We start from the raw sequence: 24398 nt of genomic DNA, 5'->3' as shown, positions 1-24398 counted from the left end.
ATGTGCTGGGAGGTGGGTGGAGTTAGTATAAAAAGAAGGGGAAAGATAGAATTAGTGGTCAGTCTCAGGAGGTCGGTCCCTGAGGGGGACAGTCGGAGAGTCTGGCTTGAATCTCAGAGGTCCCTGGAAGAAGGGATGGAGGAAGGAGTGCTGCAGCTGCTTCAGTGACCTGAGCCAGCTGGCACGGGAAAGGAAAGAGAAGGAGAGATGTAGAACTGTAACCTGCATTTCCATAAGAGAGATAAAGACAAGCGAGGAATGAAGTGGAAAGAGAACAGAGAGGAGGAGTGGGTTGGATAGGAACCCTGCCTATAGGTTCTCAGCGCAAGACTGGGGCCCGGTCCCCGAGGTTGTATGGACACTTATGGTTTTGCAGCAGACACCAGTGGAGTAGTTGGCTGTAAATGCACTACTCCCATCAAAGACTTGGGACACAACAGCAAACCGATAGAGAGCCGGGATTCAGGAGAAGGGAGTCCCCGAAGCAGGCTACAGCTGTCTCTCATACAAGTGAGAGTTGTTAGGAACATCTGACAGGAGGAACTTCAGAGAACCACGGTACTGGAGCTCTTCATACTAAAAGGCGCAATAGAGGAGTCGTTCAGGAAGGCACATGTTGGCGGGGTGCTGGCGGGGAGAGTCTTATCTTGCCTGGAGGTTGGCTGGGCCTCTGACCCGGAGGACACGATACCGAAGCAGACACCTGTGTGCGCTACGAACTGTGAGTAAAGTTTTGAAACTGCAGGCTCTGGTGTCCTCCATTCATTCCCGCATCAGCACCACTACATTTGGGTATGAACATCAACACCATCCGGTGCCCCTACTCCTCCATCGCACCTACACTGCCCTGGGGCTACAGCTCTACCTGTGGGGAGCTATACCATCTTTGCTGCATCACACCATCAGTCCCAGTGGATCTGCACGCAGATTTATTGAACTTTGACTTTTTGAAAATGTGCAGAAGACCTGATTTGATAGACTGTAAAATGGACGTTAGAAATGGCCGCTGGCATGGAGAAGAAGGGCATGAAGAGATAGGAGGTCCTAAGAAAAGACAGCGAAGAGTATTGGGCCTGCCCTGCCTGAATTACTATGTGACAGATACATGGTCCACCCCCCGAGGGGTTCGTATACTTGTTTGGTATGGAGGCGCTGGAAGAAGACGCCGCCCCCAGAAGGAGGGGCAGAAGAAGCCAGTGGCGGGAAAGGGGCCGAGGCAGGAAGAGGAATGCCAGAACGCCATCTTGGAGAGCAAGGGAAGGAGGCCTGTGGAGCGCGGGGAAGTGCGTACCCCCGGCGCCATGGCTGAAGGCTCCAACCTTGACTCGGGAATGAACCACCAACAATTGGAAGCAGAAATAGCCGAGCTAACCACCCATCTGCAGCTGCGGCAGAAGGCCTTGGAGGAGCTGAGACGGCAGCCCCCTCGGCCAGGCCTACACTAGCGGCACCCGTTCCACCGGTACCTGCTACCGCTGCATCGAACTGTCCTCCGACAGCGCTGATATTCACCTCCACGCTGTTTGTGCAGCTGAGTGCCGCTGGCCCGAAGAAGTTATCGGAGGACTCGGGAGTTGAGGCCGTGCTCCCATCCGGACCTGTCGCGACCGCACAGGTCCCTACGGAAACCCATGAGGATCCGGAGCCGCCATCTGCTCCACCACCGCCAGCACCCGGACCCGCCATTCCGGTGGAGGTCCCTGCAACGCCCCACCGCCTCGGACCTGTACCAGAACCGGAGCACCGCCAGGAGGTCCCAGGTAGGACTGCAGTCCCTGCGCATGGGAAGGCCCTGGGTTGCGCGCCCGTAGTGGCTGTGGGACAGGTCGTGTTGGACCTCATCTGGGACCGGGATGCTAGTCCCAAGGGGGAGACATCTGAACCCCTTGCGGTGGTACCGTGGGCCCCAGTGGGTGAGAGCAGGTCCCGGGAGGAGGAAGAGAAGACCGAGACCCGTTGTCGGGCTACCCTACGGCAGCTGTCAGCTGAATATAGGGGGAGGGAGCAGAGGAAGATGTCGGTGCTGGGCCCTGATTTAAACCAGAAAGAGCGGGCCTGTGCTGGTCAACTTGGTCCCCGGGATGCAGCCGTGTTATGAATGAGTCACCGGAGGAGGAAAAAACAAAAATGCAAGCTAAGTCCAGAAAACTGGAGAGGTTGGTAGCTAGCGGATTGCAGACCCCTGATCCTATTCACAACAACTAACAGTAGCCGTGGAGCGTTCCTACGGTGGTCCTAGATGCCTCTTCACAGCTGGAGAACTAAATAAGCCTAAAGAAAGAAAGGGGAAATCTATACTGCCCCAGAGCAGACCCCAAAGCAATAGACAGCCCCCAACATGTATTGTCGGTGAAAACAGATGAAAGCACAAACACAGGCAGAAAGACAGGCAGAGCAAACGATGGGGCCCAACTAACTAGATAGGAAAGGACAGAAAAGAGGCTGGCTGCAATCCGCAAAAACCCTACCAAAAATGTCCCAACACGTCTGATAAGAAAAAACGGCCCTGAAGTCACTAGACTTCAAAATCCCTATATCAGCACTCCGATATATTCTGAAGACAGAGCAAAAGAGATTTAACCGATCAGGGACAAAAATAGAAATTCAGCAGAGCCCCAGCCGGGGCTGGCAGAACACAAAACTAAGCAAATCAGACAAAATCTCATGGAACAATAACAGAGCAAAACTTAGCTTTACAAGACAGGAACTGAACTGGAGGCCAGAGCTCAGAGCAGAGAAATCACCAGCAACCCTACAGGGTGTCGGCTGCCTTATATCCACTCAGAGATTCCGGATGTCCAATCGCAATCCACCTGTTCAGGTGACAGGTTTCTCCCATCCAAATCAGTTTCACCTCCTCCTTTCATCAGCAGAGGGAGTTCATCGGACATCAAAGGTGAACGAGAAAATGAGCTCATAACAGTACCTCCCCCTTGAGGAGGGGTCACCGAACCCTCATCCACGCCACCAGGGCGATCAGGATGGGCCCGATGAAAAGCACGAACCAATCTTTCGGCATGAATATCAGATGCAGAGACCCAAGAATTATCCTCCTGACCATAACCCTTCCACTTAACCAAATACTGGAGTCTCCGTCTAGCCAGATGAGAATCCAGTATCTTCTCAACTTCATATTCCACATTACCTTCAACCAATACAGGATCATGAGGTGCCACCACAGGAACTACTGGCTCAACAAACCTCTTCAACAGAGACTTATGAAACACGTTATGGATCTTATATGTAACAGGAAGAGCCAATCGAAAAGAGACCGGATTAAGAATCTCCAAATTCTTGTAAGGTCCAATAAATCTAGGTTTAAACTTTGGAGAAGCCACCTTCATAGAGATATTCTTTGATGACAACCAAACCATATCACCCACCTTAAACCGGGGACCAGTGGTCCTATGCCGGTTGGAAAACCGCTGGGCCTTTTCCTGGGAGAGAGACAACTTATCCACCACTTGGTCCCAAATCTGGTGCATTCTCTCCACCACAGTGTCAACACCTGGGCAGGCAGAAGACTCCACCTGCCCTGAAGAGAATGGAGGATGAAACCCAAAGTTACAAAAAAAAGGTGACATTAAAGTGGCAGAACTAGCTCTATTATTTAAAGCAAATTCGGCCAAGGGCAAAAATGAGACCCAATCATCCTGATCAGCAGAGATAAAACATCTCAAATAAGACTCCAAAGTCTGGTTTGTTCTCTCCGTCTGCCCATTGGTCTGAGGGTGAAATGCAGAGGAGAAGGATAACTGAATTCCCAGCTTGGAACAAAAAATGTCCCAACACGTCTGATAAGAAAAAACAGCCCTGAAGTCACTAGACTTCAAAATCCCTATATCAGCACTCCAATATATTCTGAAGACAGAGCAAAGGAGATTTAACCGATCAGGGACAAAAATGGAAATTCAGCAGAGCCCCAGCCGGGGATGGCAGAACACAAAACTAAGCAAATCAGACAAAATCTCATGGAACAATAACAGAGCAAAACTTAGCTTTACAAGACAGGAACTGAACTGGAGGCCAGAGCTCAGTGCAGAGAAATCACCAGCAACCCTACAGGGCGTCGGCTGCCTAATATCCACTCAGGGAATCCGGATGTCCAATCGCAATCCACCTGTTCAGGTGACAGGTTTCTCCCATCCAAATCAGTTTCACCACCTCCTTTCACCAGCAGAGGGAGTTCATCGGACATCAAAGGTGAACGAGAAAATGAGCTCACAGCACAGCCAGTTGGGGACAGGTCCTGAATGTGAATCGGGAGAGGGGTCTTGGATTTATAGCAGACCCCAAAAGAATCAGCGACCTGTTCTTTAACCGGCGGGACGTGGAGTCCCATCTGAGGAGGGGGCACCCTGACCGGGACCTGCAACCCGGGGAGTACGTGACATTCACCCGGCATGAAGGACTAAGGGGGTGGTACGCCCTGAATATCCGCTCTATTCCCAAAGAATTTATTGAACGGTACAAGCCAAAGCGACCCGTTGCTGTCCCTTCACCCACGGCTACAGTCTAGACCGTTCCTGTACCGGTTCCTGAGAAACCAGCTGCTCCGGTACCAACACCTACCCGGCAGTCTAAATTGAAAGTTGCCAATCTGACACCATGGGAAAGAGAGTACCTGAGGATTGCCAACGAATACCTGGAGTCTGGTAGCAGTCCCAGTTCGGTTTCCAAAACCCCAAGAGGGGACCACCATTAACAGATTTTCAATTTTCAATCTCGTTACCCAGGAGGGTTTGTTGCACCAGTTGTGCCTTTTGTTTATTATGTTGCCTAGTTTTTGATTGGCAGCGTTATTTTTGAAATGGAACTGAGGAAATCATAGACGCTGATTGATCCAAAACTTTATTGTAAATAGTTTGCACCTCTTTAGGTGCCCTTTCTTGGTTTTACATATAGAGACACTTTGCGAAGATGATGTTTTTGCATGGACACTTTTCGAAGAATGATGTCTACCTCAAAGGACACTGCAAGAGATCCCGACTGGGAGCAGTGTCCAGCGTTTACAAGAAGCTTTACAATGTTTTACTGAAAAAGTATTTGATAATGTGTTTTATGAGAATGTTGATAGTTGAGAAATAGCTTTTATATAGTGAGAATTAGGAATTTCAGATATGGAAGTGAGCGATGTGAATAAAGAATTGATAGAGACAGGTGACAGACCAGGTATTAGAGGTCAGTGTCTTGCGTCTACTAGAATGAGAGAAAAATGAGAGAAAAATGAGAGTAAATTGACAGAATAAGAGAAAAGTAATAAAGAAATGTGTTACGGAGAATAGCACTTTGAAAGTAAGAATTGCACTTAGAATTGAGAACTTGCACTGTTTAACATAGAATTTTAGATAGGATTGTTGGTAACGTTTAAGAAGAGTGCCTCCTATATTAGGAAGCTTAGAATAAGAAAAGTTTATTATGCATTATAAAATTTTTGTATGTTTGTTTGCTCTATGCTTTGTTTTCTTGCAGCCCGCGGACGTGCTGTGTTTAACGGGGGGGTATGTGGCTCCCCTGAGGCTCAGTCGCCACAGAGGTACTGCACCTTCTCCTAAGGTGTATTGCCCCACCATCCAGGTAAGGTGGGATCTTCTTGCCACACTCCAACACCTGCATCCCACACACAGGATAGTTCAGCAGGGCCACATTGCAGCTTTAGGCTCGGGGTGTAGCAGAGCACCTTTCGTGGAACCCTGCTTCGTAACACGAGATGTGCTGGGAGGTGGGTGGAGTTAGTATAAAAAGAAGGTGAAAGATAGAAATAGAGGTCAGTCTCAGGAGGTCGGTCCCTGAGGGGGACAGTCGGAGAGTCTGGGGTGAATCCCAGAGGTCCCTGGAAGAAGGGATGGAGGAAGGAGTGCTGCAGCTGCCTCAGGGACCTGAGCCAGCTGGCACGGGAAAGGAAAGAGAAGGAGAGACATAGAACTGTAACCTGCATTTCCATAAGAGAGAGAAAGACAAGCGCGGAACGAAGTGGAAAGAGAACAGAGAGGAGGAGTGGGTTGGATGGAACCCTGCCTATAGGTTTTTAACGCAAGGCCGGGCCCGGTCCCCGAGGTTGTATGGACACTTATGGTTCTGCAGCAGACACCGGTGGAGTAGTTGGCTGTAAATGCACTACTCCCATTAAAGTCTTGGGACACAACAGCAAACCGATAGAGAGCCGGGACTCAGGAGAAGGGAGTCCCCGAAGCAGGCTACAGCTGTCTCTCATACAAGTGAGAGTTGTTAGGAACATCTGACAGGAGGAACTTCAGAGAACCACGGTACTGGAGCTCTTCATACTAAAAGGCGCAATAGAGGAGTCGTTCAGGAAGGCACAAGTTGGCGGGTTGCTGGCGGGGAGAGTCCTATCTTGCCTGGAGGTTGGCTGGGCCTCTGCCCCGGAGGACACGGTACCGAAGCAGGCACCTGTGTGCACTACGAACTGTGAGTAAAGCTTTAAAACTGCAGGCTCAGGTGTCCTCCATTCATTCCCGCATCAGCACCGTTACATTTGGGTATCAACATCAACACCATCCGGTGCCCCTACTCCTCCATCGCACCTACACTGCCCTGGGGCTACAGCTCTACCTGTGGGGAGCTATACCATCTTTGCTGCATCACACCATCAGTCCCAGTGGATCTGCCCGCAGCGTTGGCTTACCATCTTACTTGCCAAACACCACGGGTGACGTCACAAACTTTTCATATAAACTACACTACAAACATCACCGCCATTGATATTGGGGCCCAGGGCCACGGACCGGGTCACCGCTGCTGTGACACATCATCCCCCTGACACCGGCCCGGTACCGAGTACCCCACAACCCTGGGTGAAGCCAGTGAGGGGGCGACCCAATTACATCGCGGGGACGCCAATCAGAAGGTAGAGGGAGACCCCGACCCTCTGCCTCCCCCTGAATGCTGCGATCACGCTCAATCGCAGCAATCAGGGGGTTAACAGCCAGGGGCGACATGGGTGCCGCTCCTGGCTGTAAGTGCAGGAAGCTCAGCCACTGGCAGAGCTGAGCTCCTGCAATTAGCGGGCAGGAGATACTGAAATTGGTCAGTCAGATTTACTGACCAATCACAGCACTCTGGGTGCGGGGACCGACAGCAAGGGTCCCTGTGTAGGGAAGGTGACCTGACAGACGGACTTGTCAGCAAGTAGGTAGGAGGGTTTGCACATTTTAGGCAGATAGCAGTTATGACAGTGGGGAAAACAGCTAGGAAAGTGTAGGTGACGTGCAGTACCTGGGGTTGACCACAAGATGGCAGGGAGGAGTGTGAGTTCAGGACTTGACAGCAGCTTAGGGCTTTAGAAACTGTTGGTCATGGGGGGCAGAGTTACAGGGAACCGGGAAAGTTATAAATTTGACAGGAGGGTTCCAGAAAGTTCCAGTCCCCAGGGGGAGCTCAAGTGACAGGAAGACTGTGACAATTGGTGCACTGTGAGGAGAACCCAACCAGGGGACTGAGAAGAGAGAAAGTTAGGGGGGTGGTCCTGACACGAAGTACCATAGTGTAGACGAGACTTCGGGTGTGGGACACCGTATTGGGAACGACGATTGACCAGTAAATTACTGTTGGTGTACAGGCCTAAGGCAACCACAGTGACGGAGCTGCCAGAGCGTTCCTAAGTGAAAAGGGACGGTGCGTATATACACGTCTCAGGTGACAAGTAGGGATGAGCGATATTGCCCGATATCGTATCGGTATTCCGATTTCCGATATTGAAAAAATATCGGATATCGGAATTTCCGATTTCCGATATCAATGCAAGTCAATGGGAAAAAAAAATCGGAATTACAAAATGACCACTATAGTGCTATATAATGGATAAAATGGAGGGGAAACACCTCAGGATAATGGGGAAGGAGTTTGCAGAGGCATAAGAGCAAAAAAATCGCTAGAAAAATGCACAGAGCGAAAGCTGTAGCAGGAAAACATCTTCTTAACAGCGGTGTTTTTTCTTTGGGTTAGGATTAGTTGGGGTTGGGTTAGGGTTTATGGTTAGTAGGGTAAGGGTTAGGGTAAGGGTTAGGGATTAGGGATAGTTGGGGTTAGGGTTAGTGATCTTACATTATTAAATTAAAACTGCCGGTGGTGGTGTCAATATGCCCTTTGACTGACATGTGTCCGCGTTCAGCTCACCTTGCTTTGCAAGGAGTTTCCAGGAGCACCACGTGGAGGAACGGATACACTCCCTTTAAACCATGCTTAGTCTTCTTCTGCTGATTATATTACTGTTATTCAGTAATTCTGCATATTGATATTCTGTTCTTGGTTCATGTACATCTGCTCCTACTTCTTCCTAAACCTCTGTCTATGGTTATCCTGCTATTGGCTGGTCGCAGAATGTCCGAAACCCAGAGGAAATACGCAAAAGTAACAGTAGGCACAAGAGCTTGAGAGAACCAGCTGGTGAGTCTGGAACCCGTATAGGCACCAGAAATCAGCATAAGAGCCAATGGAACTAACGGGCACCAGCTGACGTTACGGGAGGCCGATAACTAAGCAGGAGGTAACCTGTGCCAGAATGCACTGCCACGGACCAGCAGATGTTACTGGAACTCGGATACCACCTAAGCCATTGACTCTACTGAGAACCAGCTGACGTTACTGGAACCCAGATAAGCAGCAGAAGGTAAAAGTGCCAGTGGCTGTACTGGGCAACAGCTGACATTACTGTATGATGATGGTGTGTCTGCTACACTTTATTTGAATCTAGTGTGGCCTACACAAAGAGTAACGTGTGTTTGTGGTATTGTACACGTTACGGTCGGATGTCACAGCGCAGTAAATGACACTGCTGTGATACCAAAAAAAAGAGGATTCTCCGGGACTGGGCCAGGTGCTGTGTGGCACCAGCCACAGAGGTTGTTTGGGTCCCTCACAGCACAATCCCTATATAGTGTTTAACTTTCATGAAAAAATAGAGGAAGGGGATTTAAGGGATGAAAAGAAAAGACAGTAAGACACACACCACACAGTGCTGCAGCAAGAGGAGCTGCAGCAGCTGCAGTGAATGTGCTCTGCACTGTCTCACTAAGCACCTCACTGAGAGCCTGCACAGCACAAAAAATGAAACTGAGCGGGGTCAGTGGGGAAAAAGACTGCTTCTGTAACACACAGGGGATGCTATAGTCACTGAAAAACAATTTCTATCGCTATTAGATCCGAGATCTCTCCCTATCTCCAACAGCAACTGCTTTCACAGTAGAGTGAGGCTAAAATGGCAGGCGCAGCCTTTTATACTGCCTGATCACACCATCCAGCCAGCCAATCGCAGCGCAGCCCCTAGCTAGCAGTTTGGACGCCTCCTACCAAGCTTAGGGGAGTTACACAATGTTGTCAGCAATTCTTCAGCTCCTGATTGGCTCCACGGAGCGCTCAGAGGCTGAAGGATTATGGGATTTCCGATTTACGATGTGAAAAAAATATCAGAATCGGAATTCCGATATCGCAAATATCGGGCTGATTTCCGATATTTCAATATTGGAAAGCTTATCCCTAGTGACAAGTACATTGTGTCGAAGTGTGCTGTAACCGGTGAGCCTTGAAGAGGATTGTGGTGTGCTGCGAGGCTGTCAGGCGGACGGCGAGTGAATAAACTTGAACCTGTTGCACCCGAAATCTGCCTCCATCTTGTGTCTATACGTCACTGCGTGGTATACAGAGGGACCACCCCCCAGCCCGGCCCACTGACCCTACACCTGCACCTATTTCCGTGCCTCTGAGCTGTCTATGACAGCAGTAGGCACTGAACTCTCACTATGTGTTTACATGCAGTGAATTCGGTCACACCTGGGGGCATAAATGAGGAATTGTCTTTTACTGGTTTTCTCATGACTTAAAAAGAAAAATAAAGGAAGGGGGAGGAAGAGGGAAGGGAAAAAAGAAGGAGAAAAAGAAATAAATTTTTTTAAGGGTTTCTTTTTCCTTTTTTTTTTTCTCCATTTCTATTATTGATCATGCTTTTTGAAAATAATCCACATTTTGGCTCCTCATTAAGATGCATTGTCCTGTGTTTGCAATTAACATGTCTCTCTCTCACTGATTTTAATGTAGTACTTGGATCATTGTATTGGTATGTGACCTTAGTTTTGAGTTTTTCAATTGCACATATATATGGGGGGTAATTTCCATAGGTGTGTTTTAGTATGGACAGACCTATTTATGTGACTACACATGGGTTTTGCATATTGAAATGATATAGTAGTATGTCCCCCTATTTGTGATGTGGGACTTTGGCATTATTATGTGTAGCGTTATGTGTGGACATGTCATTGCATTTGTTGGAATATATGGCCTCCTGCTTATTTGTATTGCAAGCATACTATAAACTCATAATTTGACGCGCAGGTTTGTCCTTTGCACTCTGTAAGTACGTCATCGTCTTATTCTTGGATTTCAAGCGCTTTATTTATTATTATATTTTAAGGCTTGATATGTGGGTTTGTCTTCTGCATTTGCACAGTAATTTGCTGTTGTATCTATTGCTTTTATTATGCAAGCATGTCATCCTTTTGTGCCTGGACCACAGGCGCGTCATCTTTCAGGGCCTGACACACAGGTTTGTTTACCGCGCATGCGCGGCGATTTAGTACCTACATATATTGCTTTCATTATTTAATCGCGTCATCCTCCTGTGCTTGGAACCTGGTTCTATTCTCTGCGCATGTGCAGTAACCTGATACATACACACATTACCCTCATCACACAGCAGACGCCGCACTCAGGTGATGGCGCTTGCTGTTGTGATTGCAATTGCACTACATAAGGGGCTTGTGGATACAACTGGCTACTTCCCCTGACGAAGCTGCAGGTTGCAGCGACACATGTTTGGTGCTGGCGGGCAGTTTGATCTTCCTCGGTAAATATTATGTGATTCTTATTGATTGCTTTTTTTTCCTCTTTTTTTTTTACATGGATGGAATGATTTTTGTTTATTACATGGCTCTGTCTGAACACATTATTACTATGTAAAATTGACATTGTCTCTTTTCACCCATATATGTGTATCAGGCACATTGCCTCTTGTGTATTAAGATTGAGGTCCACTTGGCATAATTGTTCACTTTATTGTGAAATTATATATTGACTATAGTTTGGACCTTCTTTTGGAGATAAGAGATAAATAAATTAAGTAATCCAATATATCAACTTTCACACTTGCTGGGAGAAAAGAGCATTGTTGAGATTTAATATTACTTGTTACATCATGTCTTGTATGCTTTATTTATATATGCATGCTCTTATTCCATCTGCCCACCCTCTCCATTTTGGTGTTTTTTAATTGTTTTTATCATGTATTCGGCCTTCCTGGCATTTGTTTGATTAATAAAAGTACCTTTTGCATATCCACATCTGGCTGTGAGTGCGCTTTTTATATGCTTCTTTCTTTTTTTCCTTGGTATCTTTGGCACTGTGCTACACCCAGCTAAGTCATTCATGTGTTAAATATTGTGGTGCCCACCTAACACACATATTGACAGTTTAAATGCATGACATGCATAGCCCGTCATGGTGCGGGAACTTACATCCGGCCATGACGGACTGTGCACATCAATGGACGTTAAGGGGTTAAAGAAAAAAAAGGAAAATACATCAACATAGAGGATGAGTACATATCGTAATATAAGTAAAAGGCACTCCTCTGCAGAAATACACTTGCGCATCTTGGTGTCCTTAAAGGTGATCCCAGGGTGCACAATCTCCATCAAAATGTCAAATGTGGGCAGGCTCATCTGATAATACTGGTAGAACTTGTCAGGATGGCTACGTAGAGAAGCATACAGATGGTGGAAATGGCTTCTAGTCAGCCGTCGCCTCAAAAGCGGATGTACCCACATTCGTCTTTGCCTCCTCGGATCCACAGTCACTGGAAATGGCTCCCCAAAACGTCAGGACAAAACCCAGTGGAAAAGCACCCACTCAGTAGTGTTGTAAGTAGGCCTGTCTGACATGTTTGACACAAAGCAGACATACCACAACACAAGCATGGACTCTAATGCAAATATTGGAGGCTGTCACCTGTTGTTGAGGCAATAAATAGGGTTGATGATTATGATTTTAATACGTCTATTTTGCAAGGCTGTGATAAAATCATGCCATACGGATGTCACACGGATACTTAACTAACGGTCAGCCACCACCTTCTTTGACTACTTCACCACCTGGCTACTCTTTCCTTTCCACTGATATCCCCACTATCATCTTGGGCGACTTCAACATCCCCATTGACACTTCCCTCTCAGCTGCCACTAAACTTCTATCTCTCACTTCCTCCTTCGGCTTCACTCAATGGTCTTCTGCAGCCACTCACAAAGATGGCCACACACTAGACCTCATCTTCACCCGCCTCTGCTCCCTATCTAGCCTCTCTAACTCACCTCTTCCTCTCTCTGACCACAACCTACTTACATTCTCTTCCCTCTCCTCCTCAGGTCCACAATCCCCACCTCAAAAACTCGCACACCCTCGCAGAAATCTTCAACACCTCGATCTACACTCACTGTCTGAATCCCTCCTCCCTCTTACAGACATAAGTTCCCTACACAATGCGGATGCCGCTCTATATAACACCACAATAGCTGTAGCTTTGGAATCAGTTGCCCCTCTCAAACATACCAAAACTCGCAAAATCAACAGACAGCCCTGGCACACCAGTCTGACCAAAGAACTGAGGCGGGCTTCCAGGGCTGCTGAGCAGAGATGGAAAAAATCCCACTCCAATGAGGACTTCATCACATTCAAACAGTCCCTCTCTACTTTCAAGGCCACACTCGCTGCAGCAAAACAAACCTACTTCTCATCTCTCATAGGTCTCACAGCCCTAAACAGTTATTCAACACCTTCAATTCTCTCCTCCGCCCCCCAGCACCTCCTCCCTCTCCACTCATCTCAGCTGAAGACTTTGCCTCATTTTTCAAGGAGAAGATTGATAACATCAGAGATAGTTTTGGTCAACAACCCCCAGTGCCGTTCCTCCTACCTGCCCTGCCCTCCTCCCCCAAAACCAACTTCTCCAGTATTACAGAAGATCGACTCTTCACTCTACTCTCAAGATCACATCTCACTACCTGTGCACTTGACCCAATCGCATCCCACTTCATTCCAACCCTAACTCATCTCTTCAACCTATCACTAACAACTGGTGTTTTCCTCTCAAGCTTTAAACATGCCTCAATCACACCTATCCTCAAAAAACCCTCTCTTGATCCATCCTCTGTATCTAGCTATCGCCCTATATCACTTCTCCCCTATGCCTCAAAACTACTGGAACAACACATCCATCTTGAACTATCCTCCCATCTCTCTTCTTGCTCGCTCCTTGACCGCTTGCAATCCGTCCACACCACTCCACTGAAACTGCCCTAACTAATGTCACCAATGACCTACTAGCTGCCAAGGCCAAGCGACACTACTCTGTCCTCCTCCTCCTGGACCTGTCATCTGCCTTTGACACAGTAGACCATTCCCTATTACTACAAACTGTTGTGAGTTCATTTTCCCCTTCGTCACTGAGGTCTGGTGAACTCTCTATTCTGGTAAAGGAAGGTAATGAGCCTGATTATCAGGCACCTGAGCCTAATGAGGATGACTGGCTGAGTGGAGTCACTGACTGGATATAAGGCTGCCGACGCTCTTCTGCCCTGCGGGTGATTTCTCTGTGGACTTCTAGGACACCAGTCTGATTCCTGCTCCTCTAAAGCTAAGTTTTCTGCTTTGCCTGTTAGCATTTGTCTTTTGTTTTTGTTTTCCTTGCTTTTCTGGATTCTGCCATTCCCTGCTGGGGTGAGCTGAATCTCCTTTTGCCGGTTGCTCTGTCTTCAGAATATTCCTGAGTACTGACATAGCTTTTTTGAAGCCTAGCGTCTTCAGGGCCTTTTTTACTGTCAGTCTGTTGGCTCTTATTTTCATAGGGTTTTTCATGGATTGCAGACAGCAGCCTTCCTGTCCTTTCCTATCAAGTTAGCTTGGGCCCCGTCTTTGCTCAGTCTATCTTTCTGTCTGTGTTGGTGTTTTCATCTTGCTTCACCATTATATGTTGGGGGCTGCCTATTGCTTTGGGGTCTGCTCTGGGGCAGTTTAGATTTCCCCTTTCTTTCTTTAGGCCTATTTAATTCTCCGGCTGTGATCGAGGGGTCTAGGGCATCGCAGGAACCCCCCACGGCTACTGTTAGTTGTTGTGATAGGATCAGGGGTCTGCAATTCGATAGCTGCCAACCTCTCTGGTTTTCTGGACTTAGCTAGCATTTCTGTTTTTGCCTCCTACGGTGACTCAATCATAACAGAATCACCCGCCATACCGCAGATCCTAGGGTACTCAATAGCAGGAAAGAATTGTGTTTAAAAAAAAAAAAAAAGAGTGTGTGTGTATATTCTTTCCTCTATATCTCTGAGGCCGTAGGGGGAATTTTTTTTTCTCTCAATGGAGATAAAGCAATTGTCTGATCATGTGGAGCAGCTCGCTGCGGAAGTGCGGGGAATTTCCGCCTACCTTGCTTGTTCGCATGCTGTTGAACCAAAGATCCCTACACCTGATGTATTTTTTGGGGATCGATCTAAATTTTTGAGTTTCAAAAATAATTGTAAATTATTTTTTGCCTTGAAGCCTAACTCGTCAGGGAGCTCCGCGCAGCAGGTTAAAATTGTCATCTCTTTGCTGCGTGGCGATCCCCAGGATTGGGCGTTTTCTTTGAAACCAGATGATCCTATTCTGACTAATGTGAACGCATTCTTTCAAGCTTTGGGGTTGTTGTATGACGAACCTAATGCTATTGATCAGGCTGAAAAGACCCTGTTGGCATTGAACCAGGGTCGAGATTCTGCAGAGTTGTACTGTCAAAAGTTCCGAAAGTGGGCGGTCCTTACTACCTGGAATGATAATGCCTTGGCTGCTCTCTTTCGGAAGGGTTTGTCAGAAGCCGTAAAAGATACTATGGTGGGATTTCCTGTTCCCTCTGGTCTGGACGATTCTATGTCATTAGCCATTCAGGTTGATCGGCGTTTACGTGAACGCAGGATTGCACGAGAGGTGTTGACACCGGTTGAACAGACGTCTGAACCTATGAAATGTGATAGAGTTTTGTCTAAGGCGCAACATCAGGAGTTCAGAAGGCGTAATAAGCTGTGTTTTTTCTGTGGAGATGCCTCGCATATTATTTCTGTTTGTCCTAAACGAGAGAAACGCTTTGCACACACATTTTCTGTTGGTGGTGTTCAACCTAAGTTTCTTCTGGCAATTACTCTGATCTGCTCCCTGTCCACATTTTCCGCCAAGGCTTTTGTGGATTCGGGAGCAGCGCTAAACCTAATGGACTTGGATTTTGCTAAACGTTGTGGATTTCCGATGACACCTCTGCAGATGCCTATCCCTTTGAGGGGGATTAATGCTACACCTTTGGCTAAAAATAAACCTCAGTTTTGGACACAGGTGGTCATGCGGGTCGCCCCAGACCATCAAGAAAATTGCAGATTTTTGGTGTTGCATGGTCTGCATGATGCTGTTGTTCTGGGGTTTCCCTGGTTGCAAATTCATAATCCAGTTTTGGATTGGAAATCTGTGTCTGTGGTGAGTTGGGGTTGTCGGTGTGCCTTTAGTGAGGCTCCGTTTTTTTCCACCTCTCCTCAGTCGCATGATGTTCCTGACTATTTGGCGGACTTTTATGATGTATTTAGTGAGAATGAGTCTGCGTCCTTGCCTCCTCAAGGCAGTTAGGAGTTATGACTGTGCAATTGAACTAAGCCCGAGGGTCGGCTCTTCAATTTATCTGTACCCGAGCACGAGGCTATGTGGTCCTATATTAAGGAGGCATTGGAGAAGGGTCATATTAGACCATCCTCTTCACCCTTAGGTGCCGGGTTTTTTTTTTGTGGCCAAAAAGGATGGTTCTTTAAGGCCTTGTATTGATTATCGTGCCCTCAATATAATTACTATTAAATATCAGTATCCGTTACCCCTGATTTCGGATCTATTCTCTAGAGTTAGAGGTGCTTGCTGGTTTACCAAGCTTGACCTCAGGGGGGCGTATAATCTTATCCGCATTAAGCAGGGGGATGAATGGAAGATGGCGTTTAATACTCCGGAGGGACATTTTGAGTACCTGGTGATGCCTTTTGGGCTCACTAATGCCCCTTCTGTCTTCCAGTGCTTCATGAGCGATATTTTCCGAGACTTTGTCGATAAATTTTTGATTATCTATCTGGATGATATTTTGATCTTCTCCAAGGATTGGGATTCTCATGTGGAACATATTCGGACTGTGTTCCGGATCTTGAGGGAGAATTCCCTGCATGTCAAAGGATCGAAATGCCTTTTTTGGAGTACACAGGATTTCATTTTTGGGATTTATTTTGTCTCCGTCAACTATTGAAATGGACCCGGCCAAGGTACAGGCCATTTATGATTGGGTTCAGCCCACTTCTTTGAAGGCCCTCCAGACGTTTTGGGGTTTTGCTAATTTTTATCGTAAATTTATAGCAAAATTTTCTAGTATTGCCAAGCCATTGACTGATCTGACTAAGAAAGGTGCTGATGTGTTGAATTGGTCTCCGGAGGCTGTTGCTTACTTTCAGGAGCTGAAGAGAAGATTTACCTCCGCCCCGGTTTTGCGGCAACCTGATGTCTCACTCCTGTTCCAGGTAGAGGTGGATGCTTCTGAGATTGGTGCAGGAGCTGTTTTGTCCCAAAAGGATCCTGTAACATCTAAAATGAATCCCTGTGCTTTCTTTTCCCGAAAGTTCTCTCCATCTGAACGTAACTATGATGTGGGGAATCGGGAACTGTTGGCCATGAAATGGGCATTTGAGGAGTGGAGACATTGGTTGGAGGGAGCTAAACATCAAGTTGTGGTCCTCACTGACCACAAGAATTTGATTTACCTAGAGTCAGCTAAACGCTTGAACCCTAGACAGGCTAGGTGGGCCTTGTTTTTTTACACGTTTTGATTTTGTGGTCTCTTTTCTTCCTGGAACTAAGAATGTCAAGGCAGACGCCCTCTCTAGGAGTTTCTTTGCGGATTCTCCTGTGGTGACCAAGCCTGCTACCATCTTAGGCGAAGGGGTAGTTCTTTCTGCCATCTCGCCCGATTTGAGACTTGCTCTGCAAGAGTTCCAGGAGGACAAACCTGAGCGTTGTCCCAGTGGAAAGTTGTATGTTCCTGACCAGTGGAAGAAGAGAGTGATGTCTGAAGTTCATTGCTCTGCATTGGCTGGTCATCCAGGTATTTTTGGTACTAGAGATCTGGTGAGTCGCTCTTTTTGGTGGCCCACCTTGTCTCATGATGTCAGGAATTTTGTGCAGTCATTTTTGCCCTTGGCCAAATTTGCTTTAAATAATCGAGCTAGTTCTGCCACTTTGATGTCACCTTTTTTTTGTAACTTTGGGTTTCATGCTCGATTTTCTTCAGGGCAGGTGGAGCCTTCTGCCTGCCCAGGTGTTGACACTGTGGTGGAGAGAATGCACAAGATCTGGGACCAAGTGGTGGATAAGTTATCTCTCTCCCAGGAAAAGGCCCAGCGGTTTTCCAATCGACATAGGACCATTGGTCCCCAGTTTAAGATTGGTGATATGGTGTGGTTATCATCAAAAAATATTGCTATGAAGGTGGCTTCTCCTAAGTTTAAGCCTAGATTTATTGGACCTTACAAGATTTTGGAGATTATTAATCCGGTCTCTTTTCGTTTGGCTCTTCCTGTCACATTTAAAATCCATAATGTGTTCCATAAGTCCTTGTTGAAGAGGTTTTTTGAACCAGTTGTTCCTGGGGTGGCACCTCCAGACCCTGTATTGGTTGATGGTAACATGGAATATGAGGTAGAGAAAATACTGGATTCCCGTCTGGCTAGACGGAGACTCCAGTATTTGGTTAAGTGGAAGGGTTATGGTCAGGAGGATAATTCCTGGGTCTCTGCCTCTGATATTCATGCCAAAAGATTGGTGCGTGCCTTTCATCGGGCTCACCCTGATCGCCCTGGTGGCGTGGTTGAGGGTTCGGTGACCCCTCCTCAAGGGGGAGGTACTGTTGGGAGTTCATTTTCCCCTTCGTCACTGAGGTCTGGTGAACTCTCTATTCTGGTAAAGGAAGGTAATGAGCCTGATTATCAGGCACCTGAGCCTAATGAGGATGACTGGCTGAGTGGAGTCACTGACTGGATATAAGGCTGCTGATGCCCTTCTGCCCTGCGGGTGATTTCTCTGTGGACTTCTAGGACACCAGTCTGATTCCTGCTCCTCTAAAGCTAAGTTTTCTGCTTTGCCTGTTAGCATTTGTCTTTTGTTTGTTTTCCTTGCTTTTCTGGATTCTGCCATTCCCTGCTGGGATGAGCTGAATCTCCTTTTGCTGGTTGCTCTGTCTTCAGAATATTCCTGAGTACTGACATAGCTTTTTTTGAAGCCTAGCGTCTTCAGAGCCTTTTTTACTGTCAGTCTGTTGGCTCTTATTTTCATAGGGTTTTTCACGGATTGCAGACAGCAGCCTTCCTGTCCTTTCCTATCAAGTTAGCTTGGGCCCCGTCTTTGCTCTGTCTCTTTCTGTCTGTGTTGGTGTTTTCATCTTGCTTCACCGTCATTATATGTTGGGGGCTGCCTATTGCTTTCGGGTCTGCTCTGGGGCAGTTTAGAGTTCCCCTTTCTTTCTTTAGGCCTATTTAATTCTCCGGCTGTGATCGAGGGGTCTAGGGCATCATAGGAACTCCCCATGGCTACTGTTAGTTGTTGTGATAGGATCAGGGGTCTGCAATCCGATAGCTGCCAACCTCTCTGGTTTTCTGGACTTAGCTAGCATTTCTGTTTTTGCCTCCTACGGTGACTCAATCATAACAACAGACCCTCTCATCTCTTGGTATCACAGACTTGGCCCTATCTTGGATTGCATCATACCTAGCAGACCGGACATTCAGCGTCTCCCATTCGCACACCACCTCCTTACCGCGCCCCCTATCCGTCGGAGTCTCGCAAGGTTCAGTCCTAGGGCTCCTGCTCTTCTCGGTTTACACCTTCGGACTCGGACAGCTCATAGAATCTCATGGCTTTCAGTATCATCTCTATGCTGATGACACACAGATCTACATCTCTGGACCAGATATCACCTCCCTACTAAACAGAATCCCTCAATGTCTGTCTGCTATTTCATCCTTCTTCTCCGCTAGATTTCTAAAACTTAATATGGACAAAACAGAATTAATCATCTTTCGCCCATCTCACGTGACCGCCCAAGCAAACAATCCATTAAAGTAAACGGCTGCCCACTCTTTCCAGTCCCACAAGCTCGCTGCCTCGGGGTTATCCTTGACACTGATCTCCTTGACTACTGCAACCTCCTGCTCTGTGGCCTCCCCTCTAACACTCTCGCACCCCTCCAATCTATTCTTAACTCTGCTGCCCGACTAATCCACCTGTCCCCCCGCTATTCCCCGGCCTCTCCCCTCTGTCAATCCCTGCACTGGCTCCCCATTACCAAAAGACTCCAGTTCAAAACCCTAACCATGACATACAAAGCCATCCACAACCTGAGTCTTCCGTACATCTGTGACCTAGTCTCCCGGTACTTACCTGCACGAAACCTCCTATCCTCACAAGATCTCCTTCTGTATTCCCCTCTTATCTCCTCTTCCCACAATCGCATACAAGATTTCTCCCGCGCATCCCCTCTACTCTGAAACTCTCTACCACAACATATCAGACTCTCACCTACCATGGAAACCTTCAAAAAGAACTTGAAGACCTACCTCTTCTGACAAGCCTACAACTTGCAGTAACCACCGATCCACCAAACCGCTGCACGACCAGCTCTACCCTCGCCTACTGTATCCTCACCCATTCCGTTGTAGATTGTGAGCCCTCGCGGGCAGGGTCCTCTCTCATCCTGTACCAGTTGTGACTTGTATTGTTTAAGATTACTGTACTTGTATGTATACCCCTCCTCACATGTAAAGCGCCATGGAATAACTGGCACTATAATAATAAATAATAATAATACTTAGATGGGAGGAAATTGCATCCTTGCATTGCAAATGGATTAAATATGGATCACTGTTAGGGGAACATTTGTGCGATTCTAAGCCGTCAAAATCGGACAAAACCGTAATATGATTCTGGGTGCTAAATTGCCCAAGGCCCATTTGAACAATCTTTCTGGCACGGAACGCACCGCTACGAAAGATTATATCTCAGAAAGTTTATCCAAAGGTCACATCCATCCCTCTGTCTCTCCTGTGGCTGCTGGATTCTTTCTTGTTAAAAAGAAAGATGGTGGTTTACGCCCTTGCTTTGATTTTCGGGAACTAAATAAAATTACAGTGAGAAATACCTACCCCCTCCCGCTTATTCCAGATCTTTACAACCAATTATCTGGGGCTAAGTGGTTTTCCAAGTTGGATCTCAGGTGAGCATATAACTTTATCCACATTCAGGAGGGGGATGAGTGGAAAATGGCATTTCTCACCTCTGAGGGGTTGTTTGAAAATTTAGTCATGCCCTTTGGTCTCATGAACGCGCCTGTGGTGTTTCAAAACTTCATTATGGTTGTATATTTGAATGACATTCTTATTTTTTTCACCTGACAAAGAATCTCACATAGGTCATATACGTGCGGTTCTTCACAGGTTACGGGAGAACTCCCTGTTCGCTAAACCTGAGAAGTGTTCATTTTGTGTCCAAGAGCTTTCTTTTTTGGGGTTCATCCTCTCTGCCAATGGGTTTTGTTGTGAACACTTTTGACCTGGCTTCTGAGTTTGGGCTCCCTCTACTGGTTGCTGCTGGTAACGGAGCTGGTCTGGCTGACAGAAGTCAATCACCTGAGGAGGATGATTGGAGGTCAGGTATTACAGACTGGAGAGATTTAAGTGAGCAACCTTCCCTCAGTTGTTGCCGGTGATTTGGTTTTAATCCCGAGCATTTTTGAAGTCTGCTTGCCTCCTGCTTTGTCCTGCATCTTTCAGATAAGTTATTTGTCTTCTTGAATCTTTTTGCATTTGATCCATTTTTTGCTGTTCTCTGATTTCTGCTTTGCTGGTGTGAGTTCAGCCTTGTTCCGTGCTGGGACCTGTGCTGGACATGCCACAGCTCATGTCAGTCTTTTCAGTATTTCTAATCCCTGTTATATCAGTATCTTTTGTTTTGCGTCCAGTTCACACCAGAGTTGTGATTTAGTGGGGGAGAGGTCGTGTGACCTCAGTATTTTTGGATATCAAACATGTTGGATTTTTTCTTAGGGTTGTTTGCATGATTGCAGACAGTATCTGTCACAACTGCGACCGTGGCCGAGCCGGCGCCTCCACGTTGACCGACCATGTCAGGGTGGGGCGAGCGTCCCATGTGGGGACGGAATGTGGACCCACTGGACCACAGGGGGGACCCGGGCCTACCCGGACTAGGGAAGGGAAGCGACCGGGGTCTGTGGCAGCTGAGCATGTGGACGAGGAGGCAGAACGACATGACACCGCACACTTCAGGTATAGACATAAAGTTTACTTGAACAAGACATGGTACATAAAAGAAACAGTTTTGCAAGGCTCCTGGTTCCGCACACCAGGGAAGGGTACACGTCTCAGGATAACAGACGAAGGCAGGAGGACATCACAGGTTGATGCAGTCCAGGGTTGTCTGGCACGGGCATACTAGGGTGGCCTCTTCTTCAGGCGTAGCACAGGCTCAGCAGGAGAACATCAAACACCGACCTCAGACAGCCTTCAGACGATGGCAGGGGTCATCACGGGTTGATGCAGTCCAGGGTCATCTGGCAAGGGCATATCAGGACAGCCTCTCTCTCAGGCCTCAGGTGTAGCACTGGTTCAGCAGGAGAACATCAGACACCGATCACAGAAGGACGTCATCACTGGGTGGACCTCAGGGAATTTGCAGAACATCAGGACACAGGCAGGACATCAGGAACACAGACTGGACACCAGGCAGGACATCAGGTCTCAGGCAAGACATCAGGTCATCAGGACACCAGGCAGGACATCAGGACTCGGTTCTCAGAGTATCAGCACACTGGCATCGGACTCCGGACATCTGGCAGCGATCGACAGGCTCCGAACATCAGGCTCCGGACATCAGGCCGCAGTCATCAGGCTCCCGACCACTGGCAGCGATCGGCAGGCTCCGGACATCGGGCAGGGAAGCATAGGATCCGGACATCTGGTGGAGGACAACAGACACAGCACATCTGGAAGGGGCTTGTCAGACACCGGACATCAGGCCGTGGTCATCAGGCTCCGGTCATCTGGCAGCGACCTAGAAAGCAACCCCAGCGGTCTTGTGCAAACCCTGCCGAGTTGGAAAGGAGCTGGCAGGGAATTGCACTGAATCCCCAGCTGAGCAGAGAGTGGCAGAAACTCAGCGGACACACCAGACTCCTTCTTCCAAGATGAACCCAGGTTAAATCACAGCAAGTCAGGTAGCAAAGAGTCACAGTTAGAGATGAGCGACTTTGCCTTTTTTCGGGTCGAGTCGGGTTTAATGAAACCCGACTTTCGCAAAAGTCGGGTCGAACGCAATCGGCCGATTATCGTGAAAAGTCGATGGCCGACTGAAACACGAAACCCAGTGCAAGTCAATGGGGAAGAAAAGTCGGCAGTGAGTGGAGGACAGGAAACACACCTACAGTGCCCATTTTAATGCCAAAAACATCAATTCTTATTATTTAAGCTTGTTAACCTTAATTTACTTTATAATAATAGTTAGGCATTGAAAACTGGGGGTTATTTGGCTAAAGTTGTGGGGGGGTAGGGCTGGCTCCAGATTTTCGTGGGCCCAGGGCCAAACAGTGTCACTGGGCTCCTTTAACACATGCCACAATTCATGATCCTCTGATATGGCAGAGAAATAGCGGTATAGTACAATGAAAAATACTTCACTTCTTACATCACATGACTGATATCCATTTTAAATTCTCCAATAGCTGCAAAAACGGACAGTATATTACTCCAAACAGTATTATGGCCACTGCATAGTGCCCCATACAGAGTAATGAGGCCCATATATTTCTCCATACAGAATCATTGGTCCCATATAATGTTCGATACAGTATATGATGAGCTCCACATAATGCTACAGTATATGTTGGTCCCCATGGATGAAGCTCCACTCTCTTACGGGCCCAAATAATGCTCCATATATAATGAGCCCCATTTCTAATGCTCCAGTGTATAATGGGCCCTGTAAATGCTGCTCCAGTGTCTGATGTCCCCCATTTGGAAAGCTCCAGCATATGATGGGCCTCACAGATGATGCTCTAGTGTACGATTGGTCCAAATAATGCTCCATATATAATCTGCCCCATTTACAATGCTCCAGTATATGATGGGCCCCATGGATGATGCTCCAGTGTCTTATGGGCCCAAATAATGCTCCATATATAATGGGCCCAATTTCGAATGCTCCAGTGTATAATGGGCCCTGTAAATGCTGCTCCACTGTCTGAGGTCCACCTTTGGAATGCTCCAGTGTATGGTGGGCCCCATATATCATTCTCCAGGGTATAGTGCTCCCGAAAAATTGCTCCCAACCTTTAAAACAATTAAATAATTCTTCTCGCTAGGAAATCCCTGTACTCCGGACTCCTCGTCATCCCCATCTTCCATCTCTCTGCACTTGAACTGTTTAGGCAGAGGGCATACAGACGTGATGTCATCACGCTCTCTGACCAGAATGTCACTGTCAGGAAACGCGGAAGACGTCACGGCGGTGGAGCAGGGAGAGGTAAGTATTTCAACTTTGCAAGTGCTGAGATCCTGAGCAAGCAGGGGGGACCAACTCATTGGCGACGGCACTGGCACAGGGCCCCTCATAGTACCGCGGTGCGTCTGACGGCACCGCCGGCGGGTGGGGGTGGGGTGGGCCCTGGGCCCTCCCCTCCCACCGGTAAATACACTTTGCGTACTATGAGGGCCCCTGTGCCAGTGCCGTCGCCCATAAGTATGCCCCCCCACCTGCTAAAGGAACCTGCACTTTCATCTGCACCTTCCTCTTTGTCACCGTGTAAGGTGGTATAGTATGGGGGAAGGGGAACCTGAGTTTGATCAGGGTCAGATTCTAGCTGTGTAGAGTGCGAGGGGAATGTAGTGGTCTGGGTAAATGTACCAGCAGAATCATCTAGCAGTGGCTGGGCATCAGTGCACTTGTGGCGCCTCCAGGAGTACGGTCGCCACAGTGGCATTACCTTCCTCCTAGGGAGTGTGATGTCATGCTTGGGAGCAATGAAGGATCTCTCTAGCAGTTAAACCAACACACAACACAGTTCCCACTCCAGGCCAGCAGGGAGAGCTCTGAACCTTGTTAGGGATGGTGGAACGCACCAAATATAAATAGGAGGTGCGTTCGCCGCACAGGGTCCACCGTGCGGTAGGTGACAAGACCGCTGCTGGACAATGGCTAGCTGGCGAAGTGCTGCACTCGGGTTAAG

Source organism: Dendrobates tinctorius, unplaced genomic scaffold (genome assembly GCF_039654945.1).
Source record: "Dendrobates tinctorius isolate UK_male_01 unplaced genomic scaffold, ASM3965494v1 ptg000231l, whole genome shotgun sequence".
Classification (NCBI taxonomy): domain Eukaryota; kingdom Metazoa; phylum Chordata; class Amphibia; order Anura; family Dendrobatidae; genus Dendrobates; species Dendrobates tinctorius.
This window is presented reverse-complemented; position numbering follows the sequence as displayed.